At 36.3% G+C, this 12474-nt stretch overlaps 1 pseudogene; it reads right to left on the reverse strand.

Annotated features, from left to right (window-relative positions):
* Nucleotides 1-276: 276 nt before the first annotated feature.
* LOC142150357 (uncharacterized) lies at nucleotides 277-11966 on the reverse strand (annotated as a pseudogene).
* Nucleotides 11967-12474: the final 508 nt, after the last annotated feature.

A 12474-nucleotide genomic window follows, 5' to 3' on the forward strand; every position in this document is an offset into this window, starting at 1 on the left:
TTATTGTAGAAATGTTCAGTACTTATAGCTCTGTCTGTCATAGAAGTAATCACAGTACTGAGAAGAGCTGCTGGAACTCTCTACTAGTTAGAAACTTCTTTCTTATACTAGTCCCAGCACCTGCATGAGCAGAACAGCAGTATATTACAGTGCTCAGCAAGGGCTGCCACATCGTCATTGTCTACCACTAGTAGTATAGAGCTCTAGCTCATATTAGGAAATCCATGCCAGGTGAAAAGATGTCCCCAAGTCCAATAACCAGACTGCTCTAGTCTTTTATGGTTTATATCCTGAGTGAATCTTCTGATGTCTAACAAGATTTGATTTTTGGGTGAAACATTTGTTACATTCAGAGCATTTAAATGGTTTCTCTCCTGCGTGAATCATGTGATGTACAATAAGCTTTGATTTCAAGGTAAAACATTTGCTACAAGCAGAGCATTTAAATGGTTTCTCTCCTGTGTGAGTCCTCTGATGTACGATAAGCTTTGATTTCTGGGTAAAACATTTGCTACACTCAGAGCAATTAAATGGTTTCTCTCCTGTGTGAATCATCTGATGTCTTACAAGAGTTGACTTCCGGGTAAAACATTCGCTACATTCAGAACACTTAAATTGTTTCTCTCCTGTGTGAATCATCTGATGTTGTACAAGATTTGCCCTGTGGCTAAAACACTTGCTACATTCAGAGCATTTAAATGGCTTCTCTTCTGTGTGAGTCCTCTGATGTACAACAAGAGTTGACAGGTGGGTAAAACATTTGCTACATTCAGAGCATTTAAATGGTTTCTCTCCTGTGTGAATCCTGTGATGGCGAATAAGCTTTGATTTACATGAAAATGTTTTGTCACATTCAGAGCACAGATAGGGCTTCTCTCCTATTAGATCCATCATGTGTTTTACAACAAATTAGTTGTAGATAGTTTCTCCTTTTCAAATTTGAAGTTAGCTACTGTAAGAATTGATCACTGTAGTATAGATGACTTGTAGGTGAGTTTTTGGAACGCTCAGATGCTCAGAGAACAAAGACCTTTCCAAGATGTCTTCTGTTATTAATGGGAATCCTGCTCATTAATTCACCTGTAAGCAAAAAGAGTGTTAAGATTTAGCAGCCTAATCATTACATTAATGAAACTACTTGAACAATAGTAATGTTATATTGGATACAGAATACAAAAATATTTTATACACTAACAACTATGACTCAGACATTGATCATTGTTTTTATTTTTCTGCACAGTGATACAGAAACATACATACTTAAATTAAATCTGTGAAGGTCTATCTGTACTAAATAGACTCCCCACAGACTCACTATTATTTAACAGTTTACATCTTTAGATGTAGGTGTTTCACAACAAGTACACTAAAGAAGTAATAAAGTATTAAAAATTAAAATTAGACACTTTTCAGTAATGTAAATATATAATCAGTAATTTATGCGGCAGCAACCTAAAGGGGGGTAGTACGCAGTACTAGAAATATGTATTTAATAAAGTGACCACTGAGTGCATATCTATATATCTTCACAAGAATAAACTTTGTGGCGCTAACTGATTACAAAATAATAGTAATAAACAAATAAAAATCAAAACAAATAAATTAACACCATACAGGAGGCTGCTCTTTCCTTAGACAACTGCTTCAGGTATATCTACAAAGTATCACACAAGAAAAAGCACCAAACAATGAATTATTATCAAACAATTTTAAATAAACAGTATTGTGCTCTAATCAATATCTGTTGTCTTCTTCAAACAATTCGCTGAAAGTTCTCTTCAAAAAAGTTTTACTCATACAAAAGAGGTTTTTCTATATCTAGCTACACCAGAACCATAGGAGAAAGCAGATAAATATAATGTACAATGTATCATCAGGATATATAAAGTTCAACACATGTTTTCCCAGCTTTGTCTTGCAATAACACTTTTACTAATGGATAATACAAAGTACAGATTATACAATGCACAGTAGAGAACGCTAATAATTGTAATTCTGTATATATCAGTATATTCTTATGTATAATATAATTACCTTACTCTGAAGATTTCTCCTTCTATCTCTTTCCCTCCTGATCATTCTTACTGCTCCATCCTTCCAGCTCTCCAGCCACCAACTCACTAACACTGGGCTGATACTGCCTATTTATAGTCATTCCTCCCCATCTCTCTTCAATAGTTCCCAGGATGTCCAGAAGGTTCTCAGACTGTTTGTCTCCAGGTCTCTCATGTAAATAACATTGACATGTAAATGAAGTATAAACATTCCTAAGGCCACTTACTACATGGAAAAATTCGAATTAGACCTTGGCAGGATCTTGCATTCTAATTAGATCTTCGCAGTCTCTGACATCCTGTTATGTCAACAAATGGACCTATTGTTAAGTATTCACCTATTGTCTAGGCAGAGAGTGTCAGCAGAGTGACCTGTTATAGATATCTGCAGTAACTCATTTTAATATTGTTGATTATTAAAAATGAACTATAACAAAATATAGTTATGTGAAAAAGATATTGCTCTGCAATTACCAAAGAGAGAGATGATCTGTATTTGTTGTACTCAGCAATGATAAGTGATGGTTAGGGGAACAAGATACAAATATTTAACAAAGTTATTCAAAGTCATACAACATAATATGTCGCAGTTAAATGGTGTCCAAATGTATCAATAGTTCAAATAGTATATAAATATACATAAACTGATTTGTAAAGGCAGATTATTAATGACATCCATCTAAATTACACCAGAATGATAATACCCTTAATATGGGTAAACACTACAAAAACTTTAGACCAATTTGTTGTCTCTAACGATTGTATAAACGACTGAAGTCCCAATCAGCAGCTGATTCAGCTGTACACACTGTACCCAATTACCTTCATATCTCTGCTCTTCATCTGTAATAACCATAGGCTACAAGTGACAGCTGCCCCGGATGTCAGTGGAGAAAGCAAAATGCTCAATGAACTTTGTAAGATTCAGAAGCTAAGATGTTACTTTCCACACTGCTACATAAGATAACATTGTTTCAGCAAAGACTGACTGCAGGTCAGACACCAGCTCCGTCCGCTGATACTGATGATCATGCCGGCACCTGTGACTTATGTCCAGACTCTCTGTGTCAGGAGTATAATTTATGTGCTGCAGTAACTTCTATAGACTTTGCTACAATTAATTTCAAGTGGAATCACATTGTTAGATTAATTTGAATAAATATAATATCAGGTTAACAAAATAAATTGACGAGGATCTAATGAGATGTATTTTTTCCAATTTTATTTAGTGTACAAATCACTTTTCACAAACCCATATTATAATTTAATATTTTGCTTGCAAACATTTTTTTTCAAACTTAGTCTGTTAAACAGTGCCCTGTTTTCTTTATGTATCATGGCCAAAAAAATTTGGCGAGCAGCTCTTAGTTATAGAAGATTAAATATATGTGAGATGAGTTATCAGTCCACACATTAAATTGTATGCTTTCTTCTCAATTAAACACTTGCTACATTCAGACCATTTAAATGGTTTCTCTCCTGTGTAAATCCTGTGATGTTTTACAAGATACCACAGTACTGATAGAGAATATATAGATATATTACACATATTATACCACAGTACTGTACACATAACTTTACACCACATCACTGTTAAAGAATATATATTATTGCTAAACTATGCTTATTATCATATTTACTTATTTATTCATGTTTGTTTGTATATTTATCGAGATATATATATATATCAATTGTTGGTTCGTGAAACTATTTGGGGCAAAATGTTGGTTTTTAAGATTATGGGAGAACTAAATTATTCCTGTCTATACATATGACTCATAGGGGGGTATTCAATTGACGGCGTGATTGCCGAAAATCGAGCGCTCGAAAAATATTACCATTAATGCGGTAATTACTCGAGCTGCGAGCTGAAATCCAGCGAGTAAATTACCGTATTAACGGTTTTTACGCACAGATTACCGTATTAACGGTAATATTTTTGGAGCGCTCTATTTTCGGCGATCACGCCGTCAATTTAATACCCCCCATACAGTTTAATTGAAATGCTGTAAATGTTCTTCATTATATTTACACATATATTACAAATGTAAATTTTTATTTTGCAATTTCTCCCCATCTCTGTTCAATTGTTCCCAGATGACAATAAAGTATTCTCAGACTGTTTGTCTCCAGGTGATATTTAAATTATGGTCTCATAAATTGTACTTTCTTTCATAAAAGCGGCTTCTCATGTAAACCTCCCTGACTTGTAAATAAGATATAAATATTCCTAAGGTCACTTACTACAAAGGAAAATTATAATTAGACCTCAGCAGGTGGTAAAATCTTCTAATTAGATCATCGCAGTTTCTGACATCCTGTTATGTCAACAAATGGACCTTTTGTTTAGTATTCACCTATTGTCTATGCAGAGGGTGTGAGCAGATAGATCTGTTCTAAATATCAGCAGTAACTCTGATTTCTATATGATTCACCATAAGAAAATTAGACATAACACACACATATAAATCTCCAATGATTATGTCAATATTTTAGCACAGTGATGTATGTTTATATTTAGTGTAAGAACTGTCCAGAAAGGGGAGAGTTCGGTGTGAGTTGGACATCTTACCATGTATTATAATATGTGGAATTGACATTCCCTGTTTTTCAATACAGATTACAGCTTGAATAGCATTAATAATGTCATTGGTGAGTGCAGAGGATCCTATGTTTATGTAAAAAGATCCTGTATATTACAAGCAGGACAACACTCAGGATGTACACAAAATCATAGTTATTAGGTTAATCCAACTGAGTAACGAACTGATACAAAAGACCACAAGAACTGACAAAAGGACGAACTCTGAATTAACTTGTTGCTGAAATGGATTAACCTACTAGATATGTTTTTGTGTTTATTATGAGTGCTGGTCTGTTTGTCACATACTATATTGTGCTCCCTGCCTCTGCCCCGGATCTGTACAAGACACAAGCTTGTGCTACTGCCTTTATTATGTGCGTACTGTATAATATATAGTATAATATATATAAAGTGATGTAAGGCTATCCTTTTCCCCCATCTCTCCTGTGTCCTATTACCTCTGTCCGGGTAACACTTGCAATAGATAGTTCCGCTTCCGAATTTAATCCATACTCCTAACCTACAAAGCCCTCGGCCACTTCTCTCTCTGACTACATAGTCAACCTCATTTCCACACACACTCCCTCCCACTACCAATGACAGCAGCCCAACCTCCTCACTGATTCCCTCTTCCCACTCCCACCATCAGAATTTCTCACCTGCTGTTCCCAACCTCTGGAACACATTCTCACTCCCAATTAGACATTAATCAGTCTCAAAGCCTTCAAACGTTCCTTAAATCTCATCTTTTCATTTAAACACACCAGCTCTTCTCCTAACTCTCTCACATCTGCATCCCCCACCTCTGCTCTCCCCACTCTGTTTACCCACTTTGTGTTGGCCCATCCCCTCTAGAATGTCAGATATCATGAGCAGGGCCCTCTCTCCTTGTGTTTCCGTTATATAATTATGTAAATTAGTTTTTTATATACTATTGTCACTTTTGCATTTTTGTTATTTTGTCATTGAGTTGAATGTTGTAAACCCCAGTGTATGATGCTGCAGAACCATTGTTGTGCCTTATAAATAATACATAATAATAATTAGAAAGAAAGAGTGACCATGAAAAGGCATAATTGGTGAATGTAATGCAGCAAAGAACCCAGATGTGATGTAAATGATAGCGACTACATGCAGCTGACATCTCTAATATAATGTGAAGAGTGCTGTTATAACATAAATGTGAGTGACCACTAGAGGGTGCATCCAGTGGATTGTGTAAAGTTACTTGGATGCATAGAACTGAGCAGATGATGTCTGCAGACTTATAACGTGCTGCACCTATATAGGATTATGCACCTTGTGAGTTATAAGGATATTAGAAGTCACCAAGGTGATCCATAACAATATAAGGGCACAATGCTGGAAGCAGGATACTTTTATACAAGACATATAGGCTGAGGTGACAAATAATATCCTTAAGTATTTACAGTAGATAGAACCACAAACATGAGGGAGCACATGAATTTAATTTGGTCTTCTTCTGAAAACATTTCTCAGCAGTGTAAAGATACCAGGGATGGTATCCACCAGTGGGTTCTCTAATCACTCGGGCACAAATCCAAAAGGGTGAAAGAAGTTGATTTTTATTTTAAAATTCACACAATACAGTGAATAGTCCCAGATTCCAGGAAGTTAATAAACCCAAAGCTTACAGAAGGCTCCGGGAAATACCCGCTAATTGTCTGTATCACTGTTCTGTTTAATTTAGTGGGATTTATCAACCAGACAGTCCGTGACAGTGATTTGTGGTAACAACCAAGTCTATTGTCCTCTGTTGCAATAGGGAATAGCTCCGTATCTCACAGCCTGGACTACCGACTCACACCGTGGGCTAAACCGACAATGAAAAGAACAGACTGATGGAACCTGAATTCCTGCTCAGCCTTCCAACTAAGAAGCACACTCTCAGACAGTATGCACACTAGCTTTATACCCTGCTGTAGTAATCATCCCCATAGTGAACAATATAGTGCCATGATGTCTGGCCTCACTTGGGGCTATGTTTGTCCTATCTGTCCATACACAATAGGGCTCACTGAGAACATAATCAATTGGCCTCCCAACCAGCACAATCTGAAAAGCTTGTTATGTCCCAGTGATTAAACAATAAGCCCACATTATATATAGCTCACACCTGGCTGTATTTTCAGGAACCCCTAGGTAGATAATATGCAAATGTAAACATTGGATTACACAGATAACTAATTTATACAACACAATATCCCATGTATTATGTTCCTTAAGAACAAATTTGTATAATCCTGAGTGATTACACCAAGTTGTTACACTACTGCACAGTGTATGTATATATTGTGGTTATACAGAAGAAAAGGGGTGTTTAGAATTCTCTTTTGTGGTTCTCCAGTGGGGTCCCCCTGCTTCCTCCACAGAGAACATAGCCATCTTAGTTGTGGCATTTATTATAGACTTTACCTCCTCTGGCTGATACACTTCACCTCATGGTGATAAATTTAGAGATAACAGGATGGAGGATGCAGATCAATATTCCCTCTATGGGGTACAGCCAGCACTATTTATTGGGATCCCCGGCACATGGATACCAAGGATCCGCTACTGTCTAATGATCGTGGTCACTGTACAGCACTGCAGCCGTCCATTCCTATGACAGCAATTCATTCATAACCTTGTATGACCCAGACCAGCACTTCCTACTGACATCTTTTAGAAATATAGATTTTCTTGGAATCATAATATTAACCAGCACAAGACCTATCTAAGCATGTGTGATATGTGGGTGTGAAAGGGTTAATTAAAAAAAGAACTACCTGATCTATCTAGAAATAAAAAAATAGAAAGAGAAGAAGAAGATTCTGATCAGTGCAATCATTTACTTCTTTTCACCCATGAAAAAGCGTAGCCGAGTCACCTGTCCCTGGTGGTGGAAATGAGAAATTCCAACAGGTTAATGAAAATCTGACTACTAAATGCAGAAATATATAAAAGGAGTCACTCTCTGTATTTATAATATTTTATTAAGTCTTGTTGGCTTTATGTATCCTTGAATTGTTGTTAAAAGTCAACTTAGGCCTTATAAGGGAATGTAATGGCAAACTTTGCTCACTGAAAACCAAACTAAGCAGAGGCTTCTTCACCAATTACATGTATATTAAATATATTGTTATTTTTTTAATGAAGCTGCTCTACTGTCCCTAAGATACTGAGGCCTTAAACTGTAATAATGTACTGCATATGTGTATTCCAGTGAACACACAAGTCTGTGAATTACCAGCTCCATCATTTTGTGATTGACAGCAATCTCACATGATAGTGCTGAATCTGCAGCTAACCACAGGATGTGATGACATACCATGTCTGTATTGTGTGAGTGACAGCAATCTGACTCCATGATAGTGCTGAATCTGCAGCTAACCACAGGATGTGATGACATACCATGTCTGTATTGTGTGAGTGACAGCAATCTGACTACATGATAGTGCTGAATCTGCAGCTAACCACAGGATGTGATGACATACCATGTCTGTATTGTGTGAGTGACAGCAATCTGACTCCATGATAGTGCTGAATCTGCAGCTAACCACAGGATGTGATGACATACCATGTCTGTATTGTGTGAGTGACAGCAATCTGACTACATGATAGTGCTGAATCTGCAGCTAACCACAGGATGTGATGACATACCATGTCTGTATTGTGTGAGTGACAGCAATCTGTCTCCATGATAGTGCTGAATCTGCAGCTAACCACAGGATGTGATGACATACCATGTCTGTATTGTGTGAGTGACAGCAATCTGACTCCATGATAGTGCTGAATCTGCAGCTAACCACAGGATGTGATGACATACCATGTCTGTATTGTGTGAGTGACAGCAATCTCACTCCATGACAGTGCTGAATCTGCAGCTAACCACAGGATGTGATGACATACCATGTCTGTATTGTGTGAGCGACAGCAATCTGTCTCCATGATAGTGCTGAATCTGCAGCTAACCACAGGATGTGATGACATACCATGTCTGTATTGTGTGAGTGACAGCAATCTGACTACATGATAGTGCTGAATCTGCAGCTAACCACAGGATGTGATGACATACCATGTCTGTATTGTGTGAGTGACAGCAATCTGACTACATGATAGTGCTGAATCTGCAGCTAACCACAGGATGTGATGACATACCATGTCTGTATTGTGTGAGTGACAGCAATCTCACATGATAGTGCTGAATCTGCAGCTAACCACAGGATGTGATGACATACCATGTCTGTATTGTGTGAGTGACAGCAATCTGACTCCATGATAGTGCTGAATCTGCAGCTAACCACAGGATGTGATGACATACCATGTCTGTATTGTGTGAGTGACAGCAATCTGACTCCATGATAGTGCTGAATCTGCAGCTAACCACAGGATGTGATGACATACCATGTCTGTATTGTGTGACAGCAATCTGACTCCATGATAGTGCTGAATCTGCAGCTAACCACAGGATGTGATGACATACCATGTCTGTATTGTGTGAGTGACAGCAATCTCACTACATGATAGTGCTGAATCTGCAGCTAACCACAGGATGTGATGACATACCATGTCTGTATTGTGTGAGTGACAGCAATCTCACTCCATGATAGTGCTGAATCTGCAGCTAACCACAGGATGTGATGACATACCATGTCTGTATTGTGTGAGCGACAGCAATCTGTCTCCATGATAGTGCTGAATCTGCAGCTAACCACAGGATGTGATGACATACCATGTCTGTATTGTGTGAGTGACAGCAATCTGACTCCATGATAGTGCTGAATCTGCAGCTAACCACAGGATGTGATGACATACCATGTCTGTATTGTGTGAGTGACAGCAATCTCACTCCATGATAGTGCTGAATCTGCAGCTAACCACAGGATGTGATGACATACCATGTCTGTATTATGTGAGTGACAGCAATCTGACTACATGATAGTGCTGAATCTGCAGCTAACCACAGGATGTGATGACATACCATGTCTGTATTGTGTGAGTGACAGCAATCTCACTCCATGATAGTGCTGAATCTGCAGCTAACCACAGGATGTGTTGGCATACCATGTCTGTATTGCTCAAGTAACACGTCCATTAAGGTTTCTGCCTTAATCATCATAATTTCATTACTTTTTTGGAGTTTGAGTTGAAGTGTTTCAATCGTTTTCTTAAATTTCAAATTGTTTATAAGTGTAAGAAACCTTTATCGGACATGTTAAACCGTAAGGTTTTTTGTCTATGGGGTAGATAGATAGATAGATATAGATAGATAGATAGATAGATAGATAGATAGATAGATAGATATAGATAGATAGATATGGAACCTTTGTATCCATTATTATAATGACATCATCTCTAAAAAAAAAAAAATCTTATTAACAATTGGTTTTGAGTAACAATTCAGTGACCCTGGTGAAAATAGTCTTTATTACAATTATTTTCAACTGGAATCACATTGTTAGATTAATTAGATAAAATATAATAACAGGTTAACAAAATAAATAGACAACGAACTGACGATTTGTCTTTTCAACAATTTTATTTAGTGTACACAAAGCTCCAATCACTTTTCACAAACTCAAATTATGTTTTAAAATTTTGCTTGCAAACTTTAGTAAATGATCAGAACTTAGGGTATGAAATATTTTTAATGAATAAAATAAAGGGAAATTGTGTTTTTTTATCGAACTTAGTTTTTAAAACCGTGTCCTGCTTAGAAACGTCTTCTTCACTTTTTTTAAACATCTCTAAAAAAATTCTGAGGAGCACCTCTTAGCAACAGAAAGTTAGATATATGTGAGATGAGTTATCAGTCCATACCTTAAACTGTATCTATAGGTGCATGGAAATATTCAAATATAGATTATATACATAATACAATAGGAGTTACAGAATTTGTCTTTGGTGCAGATTCCTCTTCTCTCTATCTATAGATGAGTAAACCACAAACATCTATCTCACACTCTTTTAAAAAACAAGACTGTTACCAGCACCAAAGATTGGTACCAGAGCTAGCACTCTAAGGAAGCCTTCAGCTACTCACAAACATACCAAAATACAATCAAAACACAATTTATCCAAATCTACCATCATTGAAACATTATTTGCAAAAATATGGCATTATGAACAGAAAGACTGTTTGAGACATTAATAATTGTAAGAACAAAGCCAGAATGTAATTAAATTAATGTTATTGATATGACAATAATTAGTCACAGTCTAGTAACTATTGGTAAAATAGTTATTAGACTGTGACATACTGAAATTGTAAAAAACTACTTAAAATTCTCAGGTTAAAGGCTGATACCCACATTGACAATTGTAACAGGTACAAATATAACATATACAGTGTCCAGTACAACGGCCTTTTTTAATTTTCAATGCATGAGGCAGAAAAAAACATTAAATATCCATATTCAGCATTGCACAACTGTACAACTAAACTAATTACCCATCAACTAAAAAGTCACCTGTGACTGTTCAATCAGGTATCATTGCCTCAATATTTCTATTTTCCCCATAGTATTGATTATTTTCAACATTATAATATTTTTTGCATGATCTATCAACCTTTGAAGTTTTCTGTATCTGCACATTACAGGTATAAGCTAATCCCTTTTACTTGTCTCTGCAGCACGTCTGTAATAAAAATAAATGGTTTAAAAATAAGAATTGTATATCCCCTGTATGGAAGTTATATGATACATAGAGATATCTTGCTTATAATACATATGCTACAATCAGATGCTCAGAGTGACTTTCATCTATGAATCCTCTGGTAAATTCAGCATATTTAAATGTGTTCATTGTGAAAATCTTCCGATGTGCAACAAGAGCTGACCTTTCTGTAAGCACTTGCTACATTAGGGACATTTAAACAGTTTCTCTCCCGTAAGAATACTGTGATGTTTTACAAGATGTGACTTTTGCGTAAAACACTTGCTACATTCAGAACATTTAAATGGTTTCTCTCCTGTGTGAATCATCTGATGCCTAAGAAGATGTGACTCGTTGGTAAAACACTTGCTACATTCAGAGCATTTAAATGGTTTCTCTCCTGTGTGAATCATTTGATGTCTAAGAAGATATGATCTTTGGGTAAAACACTTCCTACATTCAGAGCATTTAAATGGTTTATTTCCTGTGTGAATCCTAAGATGTGCAGCAAGATTTGTATTGTGGGTGAAACACTTGCTACATTCAGAGCATTTAAATGGTTTCTCTCCTGTGTGAATCCTAAGATGTGTTACAAGATCTGACTTTTTGGCAAAACACTTGCTACATTCAGAGCATTTATATGATTTCTCTCCTGTGAAAGGCTCCATTCTTGTGTGAGTCCTCGATTGTATGATCAGTTGTGATTTATAAGTAACACGTTTGTGACGTTCAGAGCACAGATAGGGCTTTCACATTATTATTGAGCAGCAACTTTTTTGTAGAAGGTTTCTTCTGGTCAAATATTAAATAAGATTGTGTGAATTCGAAAGAGATTATGAAGAACTGATGTTTGTAGTCTGTATGACTTGTAGATGAGGGTAATTATTTTTGAACACTCAGATGTTCATAGTACAAAGTGTTTTCCTTAATGTCTTCTGTTTTAGTGTGATCCTGATCAATTCACCTGTGAGAAAAAAGTATGGTGATATTTAGAAGCCTAACTATTACATTAATTAATTTACTTTAACAGTAGTAATGGTATATTGTGTAAGGAACATAAATATATTTTATACACAAATAAATATAACCCAATCATTGCCCATTGTTTTTACTGTTATGTACGTTGCCACACAAACATACATACTAAAACAAAACTGTGACAACTTATCTGTACAC

Source organism: Mixophyes fleayi, chromosome 4 (assembly GCF_038048845.1).
Source record: "Mixophyes fleayi isolate aMixFle1 chromosome 4, aMixFle1.hap1, whole genome shotgun sequence".
Lineage (NCBI taxonomy): Eukaryota > Metazoa > Chordata > Amphibia > Anura > Limnodynastidae > Mixophyes > Mixophyes fleayi.